Below are 16,301 nucleotides of genomic sequence, written 5' to 3'. Positions count from 1 at the left end.
AATATAAAAATGTTCTATCGCTGGTATTTAACACCTCAAAAACTATCTAAAATATATAAAAATTACTTACCGGACTGTTGGAAATGTGGAGAGAAGGGTGGCACATTCATACATGCATGGTGGACCTGTAAAAGAGTGAAATTTTTTTGGCTGAAAATACATAAACAAATACAAAAAATGTGAAATATGAAATTTAAGTTGAATATGGAAGCTTAGCTGTTGAGTCCCGTTCTTACTAACATATCGTTCTCACCAAATAATTTAAGATTTTTTAAAATTTAACTACAGCAAGAATATTGTTGGCATCAAAGTGGAGAACATCAACTATTCCAGCTATTGAAGATTGGATCCATAAAGTCCAAGAATTTAGTTTGGGAGGCCTAATATCACAACATCTTAACTTTGGACAAGATGACACATTAACGAATGTGAAATGGAAAGGAGGAATGAGGGCAAGACTAAACAAGGAACAAGGAACAAGGTTGGCCAAACCCCAAAAAACTGGCCACACAACAGGAATTGCACAAGGAAGTGTTAATACCAACAATGACTAAAGTGCATATATGCAATATTCACAAAATAACATAATCATGAATGATTATGTTCTCCCTCTATAAATATTTCATTCACAGTCCAATGGAAAACATGGAAAAGGCACCGGTTCAAGAAACAGCCACCTGCCGCCAAATTGTACAAGTTCAAAGGAGCAGCAAGGTTCAAAGAAGCAGCAGCAAAACGCCTGTGCACTGAAGTGTGTTTTCGCTAATCTTCTTCAGTGCATGTGCGTCCTCTTCAGTGCATATGTATAGTATTAGTACTTATTTCCATCATTCAAAAATTGTTATATGCTACCAGAGGGGAAAGCCGTGCGGCTACTTGAGCCAAATGCCGGAGTGCGGGGCACTGTCCTACAATGGATTGCCTCGTTCCTCTGGGACCGGAGTCAGCAAGTGTGGTGTGGGGACCAAGCCTCTCGGAAGTGCCCACTTTATTGCGGTGTGCCTCAGGGAGCGCTGTTGTTCCCACTGTTATTTAACATCTATATGTGACCCCTTGCTCAGCTGGTACAGAGTTTTGGGCTGGTGTGCCATCAATATGCTGATGACACTCAGCTCATTCTGTCGATGGAGGGGGGAGCGGTCACCGCCCCTACAACTCTACAGCATTGTTTGGAGGCGGTTGCTGGTTGGTTGAAGCAGAGCAGGTTAAAACTGAATCCAACGAAGACGGAGATCCTCTGGCTAGGCCGTGGGGGGGGGGTTTCAGCCACCAGTTGGGAGGGGGTCTCATTGGCACTGACCCCCTCAGTTCGCAGCCTGGGGGTCCACCTGGATTCGTCTCTTTCAGTGGAGACCCAGGTGGCCCATGTAAGCCGGGTTGCGTTTCCATCTCCGTCAGGCCCAGCGACTGGCCCCCTTCCTTTCCTCTCCCAGGCGGACCTGGCCACTGTGACCCATGCAACGGTCACCTCCAGACTAGACTATTGCAACTTGCCTTCCCTTGTGGCTGATCCGGAAATTGAAATTGGTCCAGCATGCATACCCCCTGTGGCCTCTGGGTCAGCGGCTCGCCTGCTCATGGGAGGTGCCATTAGAGATCACATCATGCCCATGTTGCATCGCTTGCACTGGCTCCCAATTGAGTTCTGAATCATCTTCAAGGTGCTGGTGTTAACCTTTAAGGCCTTACGCGGTCTTGGACCCTTGTACCAGTGAGACTGTCTGGCCCCTTATGTCCCACGCCAGTCTCTGCGTTCAGCAGAGGCCAATTTGCTGGTGATCCCCACCCCCTCCATGATGCGGCTGGCCTCCACTAGGGCCAGGGCTTTTACAGCCCTGGCCCCTGCCTGGTGGAATGCTCTCGCTCCAGCTATCCGGGCCCTACGGGACCTTAACGAGTTCTGCAGGGCCTGCAAGACTGAGCTATTCCGCCAGGCCTTTGGGGAGGCCAGCTGCTGATATCTGTCCCCGTTAACAACAACTAAGGCCTGCTGTTCCCCTCTTAAAGGAGTTTAGTAGCCGGACGCCATCTGTGTTTAAAATGGTTGCGATAATTTGAGCGCTGTATTTTAATTATCCACTTGTTTGCTGTTAATGTTGTGAATCACCTTCCTGGAGTCTCCCTGGGCGAGGGCGGTATGTAAGTGGAACAATAAATAAATAAATAAATAAATAAAAATTTGATCCGCTAATATGTGATGCGGACTCCCTCCACCATGCTGCCTTTCTAGTTGTTGGCTCGCATGTCCTAAAAATGGATGTCCAAGAGACTGTCTTAGTCCAGCCTCAGATGTCGCTTAAAAAGGTCGTTGTCAACCTACATGGCCTCAACACCTCTGCAATCATTCCCTATAGTGAGTCCTATCTGCAACCCACAATTTCTGGTTGGAATGCTTGGGTCCGTCTATGGCAAGGCACCTCCAAGCCATCCAGATACCTAAAGCACGACATGGCCCTGTTGGTGCTGGTGCTTCATTGTTAGACACTGCAAATATTGAAATTTTAGCAAAATAAACTGTCATATGCCACTGCAGATGTGTCTAAACTGGGTGATCCTATCACTCAACTCTTAAATACCCTAGCCGCTAACCACCACTCTGTCAGTGACATTCTGCTATCCTGGCTGTAAAGGATTCAGTGGTGTTGATGGTGAAGTAACCTTGAGTGCATTCCACAGCCCGGGCGATGGGCCAGATGCATCGGCGGAGACTTTATCTTTGCGCGGGAGATGAAGACTCCGTTCCCATGGGAAGCAGGAAGGGGGGATGGGGTGACTGGTGTTATAACCTGTGCTTCTGGCGGGAAGTGCCATTCCTGCCACTGCGTGTACTTGAGCTTTCTAAGATGTCTTAATAAATGGACTTTTACTCCCAAAAGCCTTTTATTTCTGCTTCTATGGAATGCCTTACATTGTGGCAGGAATCTTAATTCATCTATATTCTGTGCAGTGGACCTCTTTGTCTTATGCATGGAGAGGTTGAATGTTACTGCGAAGGCGCGTAGCCCCAAAGAGGGTTCAATTCTTCCTCTCTGGATCTGGAGGAACCGCAGGAGAACGGGCTCGCCGGTGGTTTCCTTCTGCCCTCGTGATCAGCACGAGTCTTCCTTTACCCGCTGAACGAGGGGACGGGACTATCACCATGGGGACTTCCATGAGTCGCTTTGGGCGCTTGCTCCTGGCGGATCGAAAGCCTGTGATCGGATCTCTACCCGCTGCTGTGGATTACAAACCTCAGATGCAACCTGTCATGGAGGAGACGGGCTTGACCACCTTTCATGCAACCCAGGAATCCATTGAACGCATTCCTGGACTCAGATTTTGGTGATGCTCCCAAGGAACCACCGTGGGTACAGCACTGGGGCCCGGCCCAAAGTGACACCGACTAAACCTGAATTGGGAGGTGTCCGTATCAGCTTCCCAATCGGGACCCCCCCTAATCTCCGGCCAGCTGACTGCACCTGAGGTGCTCGGGAGCCACCGGTGGCTACGGCGGCTACGTGTCTCCGCCATGTCTCGCTTCCAGACGACGAAGAGTCCGGCGAAAGCCTGCATTCCCAGCCGGGATCGGCTTCTCTCCCATCGAGAGGACTGGGATGAGGAAGTGGGCGACTTCAAGTAGATGCCCAAGCTGCATGGAACCGCGGAACCAGCTATGGCGAGGAGGAACGGGCACAGTTGCAGCAAGAGCCGAAAACCTGCAGAGGGACCGGGAAACGGCAACGTGAAGAAGTTCAGTTCTCGAAAGTTGGACCGTACAAAGACGCCATCTAACGACATTAATATGCCCAGAATCTGCTCAGCCCAGCGATAAAGTCCTGGAACATTCCAGACTGGATTTACAACGGCAACGCCGAAAAGCTGCTTCAGGTTCTTGCGCGCGACTGCAAAGCGAAGCTCACGGAAGCCCTTAAACGGGACGGAACTGGCCAATGCCTGGAACGCAGAAAAGTTGCTGCTTGCATGCGCACCAGGTGATGCATTGACTCGCAAGGAGAGGGAGCTGGCTGCGCTGGAGAGGGGAACTAAGGAGGCAGCAGACCAGGAAGCCCCAAGTTGGAGTCTATGCTGTTACTGATCAGGCCGGTGCCAGGGGTCGCTGCATCTCCGGGGTCCTGCCACCCAAACGCCAGCTGCACCGGGCCAGCTCTCGCATTCGCCATCGCATAAATAGCCAGCTGCCTGCCCAACCTGCTCAACCCGCTGCGAACCACCTTCCCCAGTGCAGGCTTTCAAGAGTTGGCCGAACGGGCTACTACCGCCCTCGAGCACCAGCCCGCTTTTGATGGGACCGCCTCCAAACTTCCCTACTTCATCTTGCAAACTCAATGCCCACTCTTGGAAGACTATGATGATTTTGTACCGGTCTGATGCTTAAAAAATAATGGGACATCGGTTCAGTCCTGGATGGGGCAGCAGCCGACTGGTTCGGGTGACTCTTTTGGATTTGCAGGATGAGGACTCCTCGCGACAGTGCCCGTGATTCCTCCAAGCCTCCTAAGAGCCGCTTTCAAGATCCAGGCCGAATGAAGCTTAATCACCACTATCAAAACCATCCAGTAAGGCAAATCACCGCTTTGCAGAATTTATCTCGTGGAATTTCGTAAGGGCGGTTGCTCACTTCTTCCTGAGTGGCCTGAACGCATGAAATGCTGGAATACTTCTCGATGCTGTGGACGGCAAAGCTACGTGGAAACGGGTGTTTTCTTTAATTCGGGTTCCTCGTGACTCATTGCAGATTGGATCCAGTTAGGGGTCCCAAGTGTATGCCTTTCGCTTGGAATACTGGCCATTAAGGCGAGGCCAGCCCCATGCCTCAAAAAAACCACTACTGTGTCCACTCAAGTCAAGCCTCCAGCCGCCTCACCGAACCACCTCTGAAACTGCCGCCGACTGGGATTGTGTCTTACCGCGGAGGGCCAGGTCATCTAGCCGCCAACTGTCCCAAGAAACAAAACCAACCGCCTTCCAGTCTACAAGCACTCGGGCCTGCCAAACCACCACGCAGGTCAGGCCAGCCCCACAGGCTCGCTCTAAAGCGGTTACCAAAGGCGCACCCAGAGGAGGGGGGAAGCAGCTGTTTGCCTTTCTTCAGCCCCCCTGATGGACATGTGGGCTCACTCCTGACGCTGTGAGTGAAGGCAGCTTCCCATTACTGTTCAAGCATTTCTGGCCAACCCCGGAACACACTCCTCGCATTATAGCCTCGCCCTTGTGGGATTCCCGCTGCTCCCACTGCTTAATGCGCCCCAGGTGGCAGAGGAGCTAGGGTCTGGACCGAATTCCCTGGCTAAGCCCATACCATTCACTCCAAATGGACGGCAGCCTCTCGAACGGCAAGGACCGCCCAGTACAAAACACAGCCGTTCTCCTCCTCGCTACTGCACCATTGGGAGAAAATTAGTTTTATTTGGTCGCCAGTGGCCAAACTCTGCATGGTGGGTGTCATGCCTTGGTTAGTGTTACATGAACCAAAGGGCATTTGGGAATAACGGATCCTAGAAGTCACTGACCCTCCTGGCGAACACATGAATTGGGAGAAAAACCCAACGCCTCCTGACACACACCCTCCCTGGCTTCATCAGTGATTGATCTCGATTCTATTGGCCTCACACCTGCCTCACATGATCTAGCCAGAGTTTCAGGAGCAGGAATGCGATCAGTTGCCACCCCACAGAGACACTGACTGTAAAATTGTCATACAACCAGGGGCACAACTACCCAAAGGTAGAATCTACCGTGATGAGTCCCAATGAGGAGAAGGAACTTCGCGGCTTTCTTGGACAAGAACCTTGCTCGGTTCATACGGCGGGCTACCAACACACACACGCCAAGCCCTTGCTCTTTGTTTGTCAAAAGAAAGATGGGTCTTTACGCTTTGCACAGATTATCGAGGTCTCACGCGGCCCCTGTCCAATAAATATCCTTTTGCCTTTGATCAAGGACCTTTGATGCACTCCGCAAAGGACGATTTTTACTAAATTGGACTTGAGAGAAGCTTACTACAGAGTCAGAATTGCTGAAGGCTATGAACACCTGACCGCGCTTTAATACAAAGTTTGGACAGTTTGAATATTTAATAATGCCATTCGTTGGCGGGCCCCCCCGGAGCTTTTATGGCCCTTATCAACGAGTTCTCCATGATTTACTGTACAAGGGAGTTGTTGTATACTTAGATGACGCTTTAATTTACTCACAAAACCATAGAAGAGCATGAAATATTGGTTCGAGAGGTATTGGAAACGCTTGCTTGACAACTCTCTTTGCCAAACTCTCCAAATGCTGTTTTCATCAGACCTCCATTGACTATTTGGTTACCGGATCCTCGAGGGCTTAAAAATGGATCCTGTTAAAATTGACGCATCCTCCAATGGCCTGCTCCCACCAACCGCAAAGAACTCCAGTCGCTTCTTGGTTTTGCTAATTTCTATCGCGGACTTTATACCCCACCTTCGCTGAACTGACTCTCCTCTCACAGACCTCTTACGACTAAGGGTAAAGATCCACTGTCCGGCCGCCTCGGGCCCCCCTTCCTGGTCTGAGGAATGTCAAACAGCCTTCAACTATTAAAATCTGGCGCTTACTCCTCCGAACCTATCCTAAAGCACCCTGACCCAGATCTCCCGCTTGTGGTTCACGGATGCCTCGACAAAGCACTTGGGCAGCCCTGTTGCAGAAAAAATAAAGATGGTAGGCTGGTTCCGTGCTTATTTGTCTAAAAAATTCTCTGGTGCTGAACTCAACTGGACTGTATGCAAAGAGATGCGCCATCAAAGTAGCACTCTCCACTTGGCGCCACTGGCTGAGGGGCTAAGCACCCCCTTTCAAGTTTGGTCGGATCATAAAACCTGGCAGCTCTTTCCACTTCAAGATGTCCGCGAAAACAACTTCGCTAAGGTCGATTTCTTTTCTCGCTTCTTTACAGTCCATTTTTCCTGGAAAATCCAACAAACTGGCTGACGCCGGGCTTCGCTTCTACCAGAGGGGGGGTGGAGCTGCCTTTACGGTGACATTCCACGCACTGTTCTTTTCTCCCAGCTAGTTGGCTGTCACCCGACCTCAACGCCCACTTCTACCTCCACCCCCCATTCCCAGTCTCGCTCTCCTTTCCTGGCGGAACTGGAGGAGGCGGGCTGCACGAGCCTCCAGCGTCAAGGAGACTCCTTAACCGCGCTTTGGAGAATGGAGTTTACGGAGGGGGGAATGTTGGTACGCGGCCTCCGCAAGCAGGTTCTTGAAGCTTGCCAATGATGCCCGCTCGCTGGACATTTTGGCTTTTGAAAAACTCTGCATTTAGCCCTACCGCAGTTCTGGGTGGCGCACGCGCTAAAGACATTGAGGCATACATTAAAGGCTGCTCGGATTTGTGCAGAAGCCAAACCATCCCGGAAAGCCCCATGGACTATTGAAACCTCCCGGTAGCCTCCTCGCCTTTGGGAAGTCATCTCCATGGATTTTATTTGGCAGACGGCTTTTGAAAAGTCATGGCAACACGGTTTTATGGGTGGTGGTAGACTTATTCTAAGCAAGCCCATTTTATTCCCATGTGCTTCCATCCCTCCGCCTCCCAAAGTTGGCACGGCTGTTTATTCAAATAACATGTTTACCGCCTCCATTCCGGCCAAGTATAGTGGTCTCCCATCAAGGCCCCAATTCATCCTTCAAAGTTCTGTTACGGGGTTGTTAAATTTCGCCGCCGCTTAATTCCCCTACCACGCTCAAAGTGACGGCGTAGACGGAGAGAACTTAACAGAACCCTAGAGCAGTATTTACGCTGTTACACCAACTACCACTCAAGACAATTGGTGCGCAAGCTTATTCCCGCTATGGAGTAATGCCTTTACAACAATGCGGTTCATAGTAGTACAAAGAAACCCCTTTGAAACATTGTGTCTGGTCGCCTCTTTCGGGCCGCTGCTGCATACTAATACCCAATGCTATAGCTTTTGGACCCCCCCAGAATTTCATCAACAATGGATTTCATCCTCAGCTTCGGTAGGGATGGGAAGTCGGTCCAGACCGCCATACAACAAGCTAAAGGACTCCCTAAAACTGCAAGCGGATAAACACCGCTCGGATTTTTCCTCTGCTGCAGGGCTCCTGGGGTGTACTTATCTACTGTGGGGAAAAATCTCAGAGACGTGCATAAATATTCCCAAACTTGGCAAGAGAGACGTGGACCTTTCAGATTACTAAAGTGGGATTAATGATGTCACTGCCCGCTTTAGATTTTGCTCTAACTCTCTTTAGTAACATCCATCCTGTCTTCCCATTCCAGCTTGCTCAAGGTGGCTCCCCGCCTGACATGCTCCGGCACGCACTTCGCCGGAGAGGCCCCCCACCCACTCATTATTGATGGCCACAAGCACTACGTAAATTGACGCTTATCCTGGACTCTCGCTTTAATCGCAAACGCTATAAATATTTAGTCCGTGGGGATATTCCTCTGGGTATAATCAATGGGTTTATTCAAATATTGAAGCCCCCACCTCTTATTTCTGCTTCACCGTAGCTCTTCCTCGGGCATGTCCTTGGGGTCTTTAGGGGAGGCAGAGTGTAAAGGATTCAGTGGTGTTGATGGTGAAGTAACCTTGAGTGCATTCCCACAGCCCGGCGATGGGCCAGATGCATCATGAGACTTTTATCTTTGGCGCTGGAGATGAAGACCCGCTCCTATGGGAAGCAGGAAGGGGGGATGGGGTGAATGGTGTTATAACCTGTGCTTCTTGCGGGAAGTGCCATTCCTGCCACTGCGTGTACTTGAGCTTTCTAAGATGTCTTAATAAATGGACTTTTACTCCCAAAAGCCTTTTATTTCTGCTTCTATGGAATTCCTTACAGGCAGAACCTCATTACTTCCGACTTCAAATCTCTTACCAAGTCTATCATTTCCCTGCAATCCAATGTCTCCAAGTCCCTCGCCTGCACCCAAGCCCATTCCCTGAACCTTGCCTTTATCATGAGCCTTGTGCGTGATACCTATAATGGTCACCTGCTGCAAGAAATCAAGCAGCTCATGTTTCCTAGCCTTTCCCCTTCTGAACGTGCTTTAGAGAAATGGTGGACCCTCCTCAATGCCACCTTTGATCCTCGTATTGAAACCCTCACCCTTTTTGTCTCCACTGCCACTGTGCAGACCTTTTTTTCTGTTTACCCCACTGTGTCATTAGGTCTCGAAACTGGCACAGGAGATGTTTTATATGCACGAGACACCACTAGATTCCCGCTGGCAGACTGTTGACTTTAACAGTTGCCAACACCACCAAGACCTGGGCTTCCTCTACCCTAGCTCAGCTCTGCCTATCCACCATTCTTGTCTAGCCCCTATTCAGAATGCTACTAGTGTATGTCATTATGATGTCTGCCAAGAAAATACTTCTGTTGTGCTATATGTTGGCAAAGGCTGCGTGCGCACCCACCATTTTTGTTAATGCAGATTGCTTTCAACCAATGCTTCCAATTTCTAGGTTTGGGTCTAGAGGTGTTGCTCGACCTCCTGGCTCATCCCGGTCTTGCCCAACAGCTCTAAAAAATTGAGACTGCTGGTGCTGCTGCAGTCCTCTCTGTCTCGCATAATGGTGAGACAATCTCAAAGCTCACCTCCTCCATTGCCGCCGATAACCAACACTCATGGTGGGAAAGCCTTTTTGGATGGTCCCTCATCGCCACTTCCTTTTTTAACCTCCTCCTCCACCCCATTGTTGTTATTTTAGCCTTTCAGTTTGTTTTATGTGTTGTCCTGTTCGCCTGTTGGGTGAAGCGCCGTATTGCCCTTCTCCAGAATTCCTGGGAGCATGCCCACCTACCCCCTGTGGCCTCTGGGTCAGCAACCGCTCCCTCCTTATATGTGAAAAATGCCTCCACCTCCGGTGTTCACACTTTTTCAAGGGGGGGGGGTGATAAATCAGACCTCCAGTTTTTGAATGGTAGATCACACCTCCAGTTCTCTCTCTAAAATGTATATATTAGTCTTTTTGTTATTGCTCTGTACAATCCAGTATATATATATATATATTAGTAGTAGTCTTCATTTTCTTAGCAACGCTTAGTTCATTTATATATATATAGTAGTAGTAGTCTTCATTTTATTATGGTATTGCTAATATAGTTTGTAGAAAGTATTCAGTCTATTTTTCACAAACCAAAGGCGGAAGGACCCCATGAAAAAGTGGGCTCTCCTTCCGGTGGAGGGTCCTTCCTATGACAAGAGAGCCCAGCAACACAAAACTTTAAAAACACAAAAAATTTAAAAAGGAGAACCCAATTCAGCCAGGTCCTCCTGAGACACCTGCAATTTTTGCAAACACAATGGAGAATCAAAAAAAAGTTTACCTCCCCACGTGCAGGCTACTTCTTCCAGACAAAATGGAAGACAGTGTGCAAAGCCTGCATCCTCTTGCTACGAATTGCCTCTTTCTGACCAAGTACCCTTTTCCCAGATTCTTTTTAGGTATGGTAACCACAAGTAAAAACCGCTACAAACATTTTTCTCTGCCTCTTTTTATGTTGTCCTCATAGCTGCTGCAACTGTTTTCAAGAAATCCGTTTTATTATTTTGTGCAAAAATATTTTTATTTTATATATACTACACAATTTATATGCATACCCAGAATGCACGTAAGCCAGCCCAAAGTAGTCACCAGATCCAGACTTCTTGGTGCCTACATGCATATATTTAACGTGACGCAGCCCAGTGAAGCCAGCAGGCTTACATACGTTTGCCCTTCTGCCCATGAGGCCTTCTCCGGCAAACCCCCAAAAGGTAATTTTTCTTTTCTGCTCCAGTCTCTACGTTTTGGGTGCTTTTGGCTTTTTTTCAACTGCATCATGATTGCAAAAGGTTTTTTTTTCCTTTTAGGATTCTATTTCGGCACCTTTTAAAGCTACACTTTTGGCGCAGTGATCTCAAATGAGCACTGTCATCTGCGGAACGCAACACAGACAGCGATCCAGCTCCAGGCATGCTCCTAATGGCCTCTGTCTCTGCCTAACCACTTTTCAGCCCCAATGCAGGAACCCAGAAGCCTTGGAAAACCAAAGCGCCATTTTAACGAAAACCCTGAAGTTTATTTGGATTACAAATAATTGTTTTATTGAATCTGTCTTGGCACCGCCTCCACCAATGTGTTTGCTGTATTTGCAAGTGTTCCTGCCAATCGCTGCTGCTTTGCTACTGCACTCTCCATTGCTACTCTGGTCTCCATGGCAATGGATGCCGCTTTCCAGTTCTCTTTGCCCGCGAGGGGTGTGTGTGTGCCTCACAAGGAATTTTTCACTTACAAATGCCTTGAGTCTCTTTACCAGAAAAGGGATGCCTGCAAACCATTGTTGCCCGGATGCCTATGAATCATTGCTGGTGCCTGCCACAAACTCTTTGTGCCTTTGCTGGATGAATGCAATCCAGATCTGAAACCAAGAACTCGGTGCATTCTCTGTTTACGTTGCCTCGCCATTTAGGACATTGGCTCCTGCTCAATAAAAATGCCACTCTATCCATGTATTGTACACAATTGCTTCATATTTGAAATGTTTATGTACCCAATTTATTGAATGTGCCTTTGAATTTAGAATGTTCTTTTCATCTCTAACCCTCCTTTCTCCCCCACCCATCTGAAATGTTAGTCAAGTATTTAAGTGCTTCTTTTGAATTTAGTGCTCTAAGTATTGCAAGTTATTCTAATGATAGATGTTTATGCTGATATAGATAAGTTCTCCAAGTGCTGTTCCAATTATGCTTAGAATGTGCTTTTTACCTGGAAGCAGAAGGCAAGGTGACCTTGGGTCACCTGGATTTCTAGGGGTTTTTTTTCCTGTCGGCGTAGGGAAACCCACTGAGGCACCCCTCTCCCTAATCCTCCTTCCTTTTTGTTTGTTTGTGAAACCACCCTCACTTTCGTTCAGTGGCTTTCAAGGGAGGAACTGTTATGCTCCCTTTCCACCCCACATCTCAGAACACGCATTCAATCCAGGATTTTTATGGGTACAATATATATGTGAAATATATTTCTGAGATATATTAATGCTAACAGCTATATACGGTGTGGCGCAGGATAAAATAGGCTAAAAGCAAGCCTAGAAATGGCAAACAGTCAGTAGAAAGTTAATCTACTCATTTGCTCCTTGATGTCCACCCCCAAGCCAGAGCTACAGTTGATAGTGTTGTGAATGTGCACTATCCCTTGAATTGAGATGCTGCAACCCCTCTCCAGCTGTTCCTAAAACTTCCTAAGTGCTCCCATCCCTGATGTAATCTCGCTGCCTCTGCTAAATTACAATAGCCAGAGACTTATTGTAACGAACCGGTAAGGTCCAGTCAAAAGCAACCGTGTTAAGTTCTTTATTGAGCTGGCATTCTTAGTCAGATACAGGCAATGTGAGAACTAACCCCCAAATCTCAAACAGCCGCTTATACGGGCTTCAGACAAGCTCCCGCCAAAAGAAGATAAACAATTCAGGTTCTCACACAGAATCTCACACAGACAAGCAAGCGAAAGCAAGATAACCACAACAGTGAAATTCCCCTTCCCGGGCATTCTGCCAGAAACTCCAGCGGGAACTTTTCCAAGGTTGAACTGCAACCTTACATTCCGCCTCTCCTAAGAAACCTCCCCACCCCCGGCTTGAAAGGAAATGCTTTATGAAATGCAGTAACTAAGATGGATGCATGGACATCTGTAGCATTAACCCATTGATTATGGCCCAAAGGATACCCCACCCATGACACAAGATATTGTAAGTGATGTCAAAGCATGCGAGAATCCAGGATAGCATCAATTTCGTAATGTTTGTGCCCATCAATCATAACTGGTGGAGGGAGTTCCGGAGGGCCGTGCCAAGCATCGAAATCTGGAGCCCGCTTGAGTCAGCTGGAATGGAAAACAGGATGAATATTTCTGAGTGATCTAGGCAGTTCAAGTCTAGTAGTTACATTATTGATAACCTGTACAATACGAAAGGGCCCAATAAACTTCTTCCTAAGCTTGGAATATTTATGCACATCCCAGAGATTCTTAGTGGACAAGTACATCCATTCGTCAACATGCAAAGGAAAGTCACTGCGGTGTTTGTCTGCCTGAGTTTTTTTGGAGTCCTATGCTTGGCAGAGGGCTGCACTGATGGCATCCCAACCCTCCACCAAGGTTTGGATCCAGTCATTAAATTCCAGGGGTTGGAGCGGGTCAGGACCCAGCAAGGGAAACGGTGGGGCAGAGCATCCTGTAACCACTTCAAAGGGGGTCTTCTTGGTGCTGCTATGCACCACATTGTTGTAAGCATATTCCACAAAAGGCCGACTTCAGCTGGCTCCTCATCTTCCTCGTCCGGGGCATCAAACTCTTCTACTGGAAATCCCTTGGGACGACTTTGGAGCAACAGACCAGTGGGGTGGTTTCACAGCTGCCTATTTTGATGGAGATCCCTTGGGATGACTTTGGAGCAACAGACCGGTGGGGTGGTTTCACAGCTGCCTATTTTGATGGAGATCCCTTGGGATGACTTTGGAGCAACAGACCGGTGGGGTGGTTTCACAGCCGCCTATTTTGATGGAGATCCCTTGGGATGACTTTGGAGCAACAGACCAGTGGGGTGGTTTCACAGCTGCCTATTTTGATGGAGATCCCTTGGGATGACTTTGGAGCAACAGACCGGTGGGGTGGTTTCACAGCCGCCTATTTTGATGGAGACCCGGTACTGGTTTTAGTCTTCTTTGGGCAGTTGGCAGCCAAGTGACCCGGTTCCCCACAGTAAAGACACAGACCCAGTCGGCGGCATCTGTCGGATATGGTTTCTGACATAGTAATGCTTCCAGTAGGTTTTTTCGTTGCTGTCCCGGCTTGCTTGGTTGGTTGGGTTTTGGTGGTTACCCCGTTGGAACGGTTAAGACAGCCGGCTATGATGCTTCCAACCTCGATCCATTCTGCTACAGTCCAAGGCTCATTGTGCATGACAGCCTATCGACGGATTTCGGGGTTGACAGCTTCATAAAAATACTCACACTTCATGCGGTTGGGCCAGTCAGGGATTTTGCTGGCGGCGGCCCTAAATTGGTGCGCAAAATCAGCGAGAGGGCAGCCACCCTGCTTGATGGTTTTCAAAGTTCTTCGTGCCTTCTCCACCACGTCTTTATCCTTGAAACAAAGGCGAAGCCCTTGGAATAATTCAGCCACCGAGTTCAACTCATCCACTTCTAGTTCAAACAGTTCCACTAACCATTCAGTGGCCTCCCCATCTAGGACTGAGCCAATATTCCTCACCTTCTCCCGTTCTGAACGATACATATCATCATATTCTTGCATGTGGGCATCAAGTTGTAAAATGAAGTAGGGTAGCTTGGACGCTGTTCCATCAAAATGGGCAGGGATGCGGGGTCATGGGAATGCACAACCAGCAGGATCCGGAGGCGCTGGAGACAATGGTGGAGGTTGGGGTGGGCGTCTGGGTTGAATTGTTGTGTGACGTACTTCCCCGGGTGATTGAGCAGCGAGTTGCAACCTACGGCCCCACCATAGCGCTGCCTGGATGGTGAGTTCTCGTTGGAGATCTGCCGCCGCTACCCGCTCTTGTGCTTCCATGTCGACCGTTGCTCGTTCCTTATGGAGGAGGGCAGCTCGTTGTTTTTCCAAAGCATCCCATTCACATTAGAGTTGAACGCATTCAGCATTTCAGTGTGCTGTAGATGGAGAGCCCGTAATTGCTGCACTTCCCAGAGAAGTTCTTGCTTGAACTGTTCTGCTGCCTGCAACAAGTCACGTTTCTGCTGTTCACGATCCTTTTGGAGTTGGAGATAGAGGGCTTCCCTTTCTCAATCGAATAAGCTGGAGCTTAGCCTTCCTCCAACTGCAGGAGCAAGTGGAAGAAGCCCCCCGATGGCTCGGCGCACGGTTTTGGCCGGATGCCTAGAAGTGCATCAGGAATTCTATGATCCTGGTGGCGGGATGTCGATGGACCCCCCTGGAGCGGCATTTCACCACCCGTCAACATATGGATTACAAACCGGTGATGCGAAGGGTAGAGGAGGAAATCGGGGTATCAACCATCCATGGGGATACCCAGGAGTCCCTGGCAAGATTTCTGGATCAATACCACGAGGACCCTCCTCCCGAAGACCACTGGCAGAGCATCGGAGTGCGCCCAAAGGGTTTGCGTCCTCCAGCACCCCGGGACTCTGAGGAGGAGGTTTTGGAATTAGCCAAGAGTTCCAGAGTCAGGCTTGCCTTCGCGGAAGATGCCCGCGCCCGCGACCCCCCGGACTTAACAGAACTCGAGGGGGCGACTGCCATGCCTCTTGAGGGGGTTACTGCCCTGCCTGCCATGGACGTACGGCACCCCCCCATTTCGGTGCCGGATCTTTGGGAACCACTCGAAGCCCTTGAGAAGACCAAATGTGACTGGGAACAGGAACGGGAGGCCCTCGAAAGAGAGCGCGAAGCCCTTGAACTGGAGCGGGAGCAGGAACAAGAAGCCCTTGAAAGTGAGTGATTAGCTTTCGAGCAGGAACGTGAACAGCAGCGCCGAGCCGTGGAAGCGGAGTTGTCCTGAGAGAAGGGTGTTCTTCGAGACCAATTTCTCAAGGACCTCACTTCCCGTGATCATGTGCTGGAACACTCCAGACTAGAACTCCAGCGCCAACGCGAGTACCTTAAAGCACTGGAAAGTCAAGGAGAACTCGAAGCAGCAATGCAGCGCAGGGAACACGATAGGTTGCAACGCAACCGGGAAGCTCTCACGCGCCGAGAGAGAGAGTTGGCGGCAAGAGAAGCGTTGCTCCAGAGGGATCTCGGAGCACCTCAAGCGACCCTACCCAGCACCGGCGGCGCGGCTCGCCCGCCCAATGTCCCTATTCGCACCGGTCCGCGAATGGAAGCTCCCTTGCCGCAACGTAGAGTCCTACTCCCAGTGCAACCTCTGCCGCCAATCCCAGTGCAACCTCCACCGCCAATCCCAGCGGCACCACCACCGCCTGGACAGGTCCTGGCCCCGGCTCCACGAGGGGCGCCGATAGCCGGTAGGGGCTATCCTCGCCCTCACATCCCCGCGCGTTTTGATGGAACTGCTTCCAGATTGCCATACTTTATCCTACAACTGGATGCACACATGCTCGAATTTGATGATCTCTATCGATCCGAAGCTGAGAAAGTGCGAGACATCGGATCCGTGCTGGACGGGGATGCTGCAGAATGGTTCGTGGAATTACATGAGTTAGAAGGGGCCCCTGAACTTCAAACCGTAGCAGCCTTACTCCAAGGTCTGCATCTCCGCTTTCAGGATCCAGAGGAGGTGAACAAGGCCATTAGGACTATTAAAAC

The sequence above is a fragment of the Sphaerodactylus townsendi genome, linkage group LG09 (assembly GCF_021028975.2).
Source record: "Sphaerodactylus townsendi isolate TG3544 linkage group LG09, MPM_Stown_v2.3, whole genome shotgun sequence".
NCBI lineage: Eukaryota > Metazoa > Chordata > Lepidosauria > Squamata > Sphaerodactylidae > Sphaerodactylus > Sphaerodactylus townsendi.
Note: the sequence above shows the minus strand (reverse complement) of the source record.